This window comes from Pinus tabuliformis, chromosome 6 (assembly GCF_031772625.1).
Source record: "Pinus tabuliformis cultivar Carrire ecotype Pingquan chromosome 6, CPIR1, whole genome shotgun sequence".
Classification (NCBI taxonomy): domain Eukaryota; kingdom Viridiplantae; phylum Streptophyta; class Pinopsida; order Pinales; family Pinaceae; genus Pinus; species Pinus tabuliformis.
In genome coordinates, this window is record NC_142292.1 from 1,445,798,116 (window position 1) to 1,445,806,633 (window position 8,518).

The 8,518-nt window shown below is 36.8% G+C and overlaps 1 long non-coding RNA gene across 4 annotated transcripts; it reads left to right on the top strand.

Annotated features, from left to right (window-relative positions):
- Positions 1-2,071: 2,071 nt before the first annotated feature.
- Positions 2,072-6,834, top strand: LOC149264060 (uncharacterized). Of its 4 annotated transcripts, none has more exons than XR_016250027.1 (3): positions 2,072-4,036; positions 4,917-5,083; positions 5,997-6,834. It is a non-coding gene; the product is annotated as an uncharacterized LOC149264060 (long non-coding RNA). The 4 variants fall into 4 exon arrangements; XR_016250026.1 differs by having other exon boundaries at positions 2,079-4,036; positions 4,879-5,083; XR_016250025.1 differs by having other exon boundaries at positions 2,080-3,766; positions 3,904-5,083.
- The last annotated feature ends 1,684 nt before the right edge of the window (positions 6,835-8,518 follow it).

An 8,518-nucleotide genomic window follows, 5' to 3' on the forward strand; every position in this document is an offset into this window, starting at 1 on the left:
ATGATGTTATTCTGATTAGAATAAATTTTATGATGCTTTGACACAACTTGCTTTTTCAACTTGTAAGAGTCAAGAAAAAGCTAAAGATGACTCTAGTCGTCTTCGATTTGGGTAACTCTAGTATTATCTGGTTGCTAAGTTGACTGTTCAAGAGTCACGGTGTTTTGAACGGCAGAGGGCGAGAAAAGGGATACTGGCAGGCCAATTGCAAGCCCTGGAAGGAACAATGTAGCCATATGAGGTGCACCAACATCTCCCCCTAGAGGAAAAGGGAGTAGGATTCTCCCAAGGGGAAATCCTTGATTGGCGGACTCCATTTTCTCACCCTAAGACCAACGAGGGAAAAGTGAGTTTATTTCGATTTAAATAAATTTTATGACGCTTTGACACAATTTGCTTTTTCATTTTTTAAGAGTCAAGAAAAAAGCTAAAGATGACTCTAGTCGCCTTCGATTTTTAATGAGCCTGAAGTGACAAGTGCTCAGATGGTCCTTTTCTTTTAAGGAGTCCAAAAAGGAACGAAAGTGACTACTCTGGATATCTAGACAAGGGGATTACCAAACCAATCGCAAAACCGCAGAATACTTTTTATGGTACGGCAGTCAATCTTCCCGAATGCTGTGTTCAGTGCATTGCGATCGATAGGGTGGCAGACACGGCTTCCTAAGGATAAAGGATATAGCCTACTGTGGTCTCCCAATATATACTCGACGGTACGTGGGAGCACAAGTCCGTACTGGCACTTGTCATTTCAAAGAGGAGGAATCACCCAACCTACGATGAAAGTGATAGTTACCAGGCTTAATGACGCCGGAACACGTCTCTAGCCTAGACTTCTAAATGGTGTGCGTTAGGCTCCAAAGCGTTTTTATGTTTATTGAAATGTATTTTACAGTTGATCTTTCTTAAGAAGTTTGCCTTTAAGGTTGATCACGTGATATACATATACAATTCCTAAATATGCAATCTAAGATGATAAACAATCATTTACTTTCTTTTTGCAGTGAAAATCCTAGCTACTAAGGAAAGAGAAGTGAAATTGTTCCATAAATCAATTTATGCATGCATTCTAAATGTAAATGTACATGCATGTATTTGTTTTCCGCTTTCTTAATGTGTGCATGACAAAAAAATTGCCAAGTGGAATATAATATCAATACAGGGATATGACTAATCAAGAATTCTGACAGACATAAGCAAAGCTATTGAAGTTTGTATCTAAGATTTTCCAGAGTTTGTTCACTAGAAAGAAGACAGACACAATGGCACCACTTTGCATTAGTTTAACAGAAAGGGATAAAGTTTAAATTATCAAGAAAGCATATATATAACTAAATCATTTCAACTAGGAAATAATTTTGAATCAAATTTATAAGGCTCTGTAGCTACTCAGTGGCTAATGTACAATTGATGGAAGAGGATTTTCTATCATGGTCCATGGATGAAATAGGAATGAAGCAAAAACTCGGAAAGGAGATTAAGGCTATTACCGGAGACGAAGAAATACAGAGAACGTCCAGAAATGTCCTTCAATGCTGAAAGTTGAATTGCCTAGTGAGAAAATAGAGTAGGCAAAGGCAAAGTATCTGTATTTAACATTACTGTGTGAGTAACCAACATAAGCTGCACCGTGCTATGCAAATTAAGAAGTGATTAACCAACATAAGTTGCACAGTGTTATGCAAATTAAGAAGTGATTATTATATCATAATAGTTGAAAAGCATTAAGGGAGTACTTGGTGAAATTTCCCAATTTTTAAAGTGATGCAAGAATTCTGATCAGCAAATGAAGAGCTTCTATCCACTTTTATATATTTTGCTTGGTTGAAAAGTTATGAAATATAGCATAGACGCAAAAAAGATCTAGAATGCTAACCTTATGAGCTAGATACACATTCTAACATGAAAACATGAAACTCCATTCTGTCTAATGTTTCCGAGACAACCCATAGATGTATCGTGATAGTGTTAACTTAGCATCCAACTATTGTAAAAGGGAAAAAAAATAGCAACTACAAATTAGTTAATATCACATTTAGCTTGCAACTGCGTGCTATAGAGTAAAAAATGGCTATTGTCAAATAAAGGTAGGGAGAAACAACTGCAAATTCAATAACAGAACAGAGATTAAACTGCATGCAAGATGATCCGAGAACAAGTAGTAAAGAAAAAATTACCAACACTTCCTCCAAGGTGTGTAGAATATTGAATTCAGGTGTGCCCTGTTCTCATAAAGGCGTTGAATAGCTTACCTCAATCTTACAATTTCTTTTGCCAAATTCTGCCCAAGAAAATTTTGACCACAATGAATCAGCAAATTAATTGACAACAGGGGATTCAAGTTATACTAACTAGAAGCACACCTTGCAAGAAAAGTTCTTATTGAATATTTGGTATTAGGCAACTAAATAAACAAAAAAAAATTCCCAGCTAAACAGAGATGCCTCTTTTACAATGATCAAGGCTTATAGTACAAGACTATGCCCAAACTGTACATTTTGATTCAATGAGAAGTAAGCTCCTGGAATTAGTTAAAATGAATGTTGGTGAATCACCAAAGGATGACTAATCTAAAGGTGTGCAAAACGATATCAAGAGAAGGAAGGATCTGATTTCTTTTATCTAGAAGTTCCAGCTCATCTGAATACTATGCCCTCTTTCCCATTTCATGGCAGCAAGAAGTTAACATTTCCTCCATATAATTATGCAATCCCAATCATCACTTTGGGAGTAATTATTGTATACTCTCTTTTGTTGGTTTGTGAATAGGAGTGTAAAATCCTCAGAGAGAAAGGAACATGAGGAGCAAGAAAAGTTCCTTAAAGGTCCAGGGAATTTCCCTCTGGAGAGGCTGCTTGCAATCTTCCAATGCATCACAGCAGTGGCAAATGAAGAATTGGAAAATCTACAATCTGACAATATATCTGCAGCTGATGAAAATGGTTTGGGGCCTATGGCTGATGCTCTTATGCAGCTCTCAACTCTTTGTAATATCAATCTTTTGTATAAAGGAACAAACTGTCCCCTAGAAGGTGCTGCTATTACAGTTAGTCCTAGTCCAAGTGCCCTTTCTCTTACACCAGCATTTATGGCAATAGCCACTTAGTTATAGAGGCTTGTCCTGTTGATGGCTTGTCATTTTGTATTATGATTCCATTAAGCTTGTCCATTCTTAGAGCTTCATGAGACTATCTGACTTACAAGTTGCTAAGCTTTATGACTTTCACTACATGGTGGTACATGCGTTGCAGGTTTGGCATAAGCTGGGGTTGTATTAACCCATCCAATTGTGGGAGAATCTTCATATTCTACCTCTCCATTGGAGTCCATTTCTCTTTCTGATTTTAATACAGAGTTCAACAACTGATTCGCCAAATTCTTCATGTTCTGTTCCACTGTGGAGAAGCTATCTTGGAATTCTTGTTTCTCAAATTCATATGGCTTATCAGTTTCTTATTTTTGCTCTATTCTTGCACCGTTGGGTGTTCCATGGATATTTCTAAGGATCACTGCTGAGGTTCTCAGCTTGCTGCAAATTATCCTAGACTCTGGATCACACTCGGATTTCTGAAGTGCGAGCTTATTGGTCAGATAATTCAAATTCTTGAATGCTTTGATAACCAGGGAAAAGCTAGTCTCAAGAGAAATAAAAACTCCAAACTCCAACTTCGTTGATAACTTTGAGAGTGGCTATTACAGTTAGTCCTAGTCCAAGTGCCCTTTTTCTTACACCAGCATTTATGGCAATAGCCACTTAGTTATAGAGGTTTGTCCTGTCCATGGTTTGTCATTTTGTATTATGATTCCATTAAGCTTGTCCATTCTTAGAGCTTCATGAGACTATCTGACTTGCGAGTTGCTAAGCTTTATGACTTTCACTACATGGTGGTACATGTGTTGCAGGTTTGGCATAAGCTGGGGTTGTATTAACCCATCCAATTGCGAGAGAATCTTGATATTCTACCTCTCCATTGGAGTCCATTTCTCTTTCTGAATTTAATACAGAGTTCAACAACTGATTTTCCAAATTCTCCATGTAATGTTCCACAGTGGAGAAGCTACCTTGGAATTTTGTTTCTCAAATTCATATGGCTTATCAGTTTCTTATTTTTGCTCAATTCTTGCACCGTTGGGTGTTCCATGGATATTTCTAAGGGTCACTGCTGAGGTTCTCAGCTTGCTGCAAATTATCCTAGACTCAGAATCATACTTGGATTTCTGCATTCCGAGCTTATTGGTCAGATAATTCAAATTCTTGAATGCTTTGATAACAGAGAAAAGCTAGTCTCAAGGGAAATAAAAACTCCAACTTCGTTGATAACTTTGAGAGTGGCTATTACAGTTAGTCCTAGTCCAAGTGCCCTTTCTCTTACACCAGCATTTATGGCAATAGCCACTTAGTTATAGAGGCTTGTCCTGTCCATGGCTTGCAATTTTGTATTATGATTCCATTAAGCTTGTCCATTCTTAGAGCTTCATGAGACTATCTGACTTACAATGTGCAAATCAGAATGAGATTGCTCTAGGGCTACCATGAGAGGCTGAGAGGACCTACTGAAATGGGCGGTAACCATATAAGATTGGCCACTGTGGTCACTACCAGAGAGATAATACTAGCAATTAACAATTAAAAGGGAAATAAATAAAATGCTTTGAACTTTTTCGAAGTCCTGGGATGTTCCTGTATGTTGCAGTTTACACAATCACTATTTTGTTAGTAGGGATATTATAGTCTTTTCTGTTTCCCGATTTCTTTTAGCAGCAAATGTTTCATGCAGCAATTTTGTAGCAATCCTTGTTTTATGGTGGTAAATATAGTTTACCTTTTGGTTATGACTGTTGCTAAAAGTTCTGTTGTGGCAATTGCTTTAACATCAGGTAATACATTAACATGACACACAAGATGAATTTTACAGATCCTGAAATATGTATCAATATGAAGTCCATTGAAGTCGTCAATTTAGTTAAAAGAGCACCTCCTGAAAGTCTGCCACAATCATTGAAGTTCATATCATCTGAAGCAAGTCCAATATTTGAGAAATGTGATAGTGATATTGAGAAACCTTCTCAAGTAATCCCCAAGGTAACATCACAATATCCTTTAGAACTAAATTCTCTAGTGTAAGACAATACTGCAAATTTATTTCTGATGTTTAAAATGTTTTGAAGGTTACAGTTTCTTATCGGTTATTTACTCATTAGGCACTAGTGAGGATTCTCCTTATGATACTATCTAGATTAGCAGTAACAGTAAGAACACAAACAGCCACAATGCCTCAGGTAAATGGCTCCTCAAAATCTCAGAATATATACCATGATTTCAAAAAAAATTGGGGAAATGTTACCTTGTAAGCCTTTTCCAAATTACGCATAGCATCCAAATTCAATAACAGAACAGAGATTAAACTGCATGCAAGATGATCTCAAACCAGTGATGTCGAGTGATGTACTTGGAATGACTCTCAGTAACCCTTGAAGAGCAATATCAAAAGCATGGATTTACTATCAATTGCAGGAGTCAGCTCAAACTAAACTCAAGTTGACCTCCTCCTATAGTCATGACGGTTCACGGTGGATTGAACTAATATAAATAAGCACCTCATCTCCCTATTTGGCACTGAATTTGGTGAAGAAAAAGAACTGGTCAATGAGATCTGAGGAACAACTCAGTGATAATCTTATACTTATTCTATACTGTGGTTGATTTGCTTTCCTATTACGTTATCACTGTTCATGGAGAGTTTCTGTTATTTTTTTAACAAAGTTTTTCGCTCAGATAATGTTGGTTGTAACAGCTTTAATGGTACATCACAGCATTCCTTTTAAGAAAATACACCGTTTTTCCTACAGTGATTCTATAATACATATGGAAATAGTGATTCTATAATACATATGGAAATAGCATTCAGTTTGGGCAATGTCCTGATTTCTAAAATCTGTTAAAACCATTAGATATTTGTTACCCTTACTAACTAAAAATTGTTATTACTGTACAGGGAGAAAAAATTGAAGCCCTTGCCAGTATGGCTAAGAATCAAGGTCTCATTTACACTGGCAGAAGTAAAGGCGTCGAAGCGTTGGTGACCTGAAAATAGAAATTTCCAAAGCTGTGGGACTGATGTTACGGAACTTGTCAACCACATTTATAAGAACAAGTTCAATTGAAAGATCAACTGAAACATATGTAATGAATTGCAGCAGATACTGGAACTATTGTTGTATCATCATAGCATTAGTGACTTTCGTGTATTTTCAAAATCTAATATGAAAATAAATCATGTTTCTTGAGTAAGAATGTTTTCCAGAACTTTAGTAGATGATAACGCTATTCTTGGGGGATTTTAGACCTTGAAATGCTGATGAATCCGAGGATGTTGTGGTGTGTCAAACGATGTGGGATTCCGAACCAGAGTAAGAAGCTTGTCTGTATATACATCAATTTCTAATTTATTTTATCATTAAAAGAAATAAAACATGTAAACTGAAAACCTTTAGCGATTGAAATAAAACAGTAACCATTGATTACATATACGGAATTTTGGAATACCCAAGGTAACCCTGAGAACTTGAAATGTTTGCGCTGGCATACAAACCAAGCAGGACTGGATGCGCAAACTGGGCATTACTCAACTGGACTCTGCTTGCAAAGGCGACCTCTCAGATCTGGCAGCTTGTCAGGCATGCAAGGATAGCGGAGACCTTGTTGAGAGAGAGCCGGTGGGAATAAGAAAAAACAATGCATCAGATTTTCCACATAGCCTTCAAATACAAAACATAACGCAGCCACAGCGTTAACAATATAGGTACAAAGAGTAGGGAAGAAAGACATGAAGAGTCTCTGCGAAGAGTATCATGGCCAGTAGAAGAGTCTCATTGCCAGCAGGCAGTCTCATCGCCAGCAGAAGAGTCTCATCGCCAGCAGGCCAGGCCTGGCCTTTCATGCCCCATTACCATGGAAAAAAACCATTTTCTTATGAAAAAACAAATAAAACAAACGGCAGAAAACACTCCAATCATCTAACACACAGAATCAGTGGCTCAGGATCGCACACGTCACATTTTAGGGATGTCTTTCTCAGAGGGAATGCCTTATGGCATAATTATAATGGATGAGTAGGCCGGAAACGCGTATGTATGGGAAGAAGTGGGCGTGTGCCTAAACTATTTCTGTTGATCTGAAAAGCCAAAGAAAACCGAAGAGGTTACAGAGAATCATGTATTTTTTTTAAATGATAAAGGAAAAGGAGGTAGAAACCGCAACTCATAGACCATAGAAAAGTAAATGTTGCCCGACATGTAAGGTAGATAGCTTTCGCCTTTTTAGTGACAGCACGCGAATCGAGATAGCAGCCTAGAAAGAGAGGGCGAAAGCTATCTGCCTTGCATGTCAGGCAGCATTTAAGTTTCTATGGTCTATGAATAGGAGTTTCCGGTAGAGACACCTGTAAATTTCAAATATTTGGCTTTTTGGGGTTCCTGCTACATTCACAATTTGTCTGTGGCATGTTTTGTGGGAAGTTCAATTTGGGTGTCTGGTTTTTGTACTTTTGTGGAGAGATTAATGTTCCAAATCAGACACTGTGTGTAAAATTTAATGTCCTGAATTTGTCTGTTGATAGGAGGACGACACTGGATTTAGATTTTTAGTCTGTTCCCGATGATCCTTTGTTGGATGCAATTTTGATGAATTCTTTAATTAGTTTAACCTCCTCCATGTTAGTTTAGTTTAGTCTTTTTAAACCGGTCTCCCTTCGTTTCTGTTCTCGATAATCCTCTGTTGGATGCAATTTTGATGAATTCTTTAATTAGTTTAACCTCCCTTGTGTTAGTTTAGTCTTTTTAAACCGGTCTCCCCTCCTTGTTGATTTTGATAATTAGTGTATCTTATTACATTTAGGTTTCATTTCTGTACTGCGTTTCAGATTTGTGTGGCTGAAATCAAGAATCATTTGCATTTGGATTTTGAAAATTTCCAGCTCAATTTTCAGAAGAATGGATTTCCATTACGTATGGCCTTTCCAGAAGATCTTCTGTTACATGCAATTGATTGAGATCAATGCTATTTCTTGATTGGATTATTTTTTTTAGATATTCTCTCTGCCCCTTTGTTGATTTCCACGAAATCAAATCAAATTATGGGTAAACATGCGAACTTCAATTGAAAAGGGGATTGCTTCGTTTGATGACATACTATAATTGGCAACTGCATATGAGACATGAAGATTACCCTACTAATGTATATTAAAAAGAATTTTCTATAAAGTATAAATTTTTAATAAATTTTTATGTTATTTTATTTTTTATATTTTGAATCTTGAATTCTTACTTATTACATATAGCGCTTTAAAAATCTTACCATGTAATTAAAACTAAAATGATTCAAACAAATTAACTCCAGGATAATGGGATTTCAAATGGGAAACAATTTGATTGGTACCTAATCTTTTCACTTAGAAAAAGGCAGTAACACAAGCGCAAGCGGTAAACATTTTTTGAAATTATTGACAAGTGGGCTGAA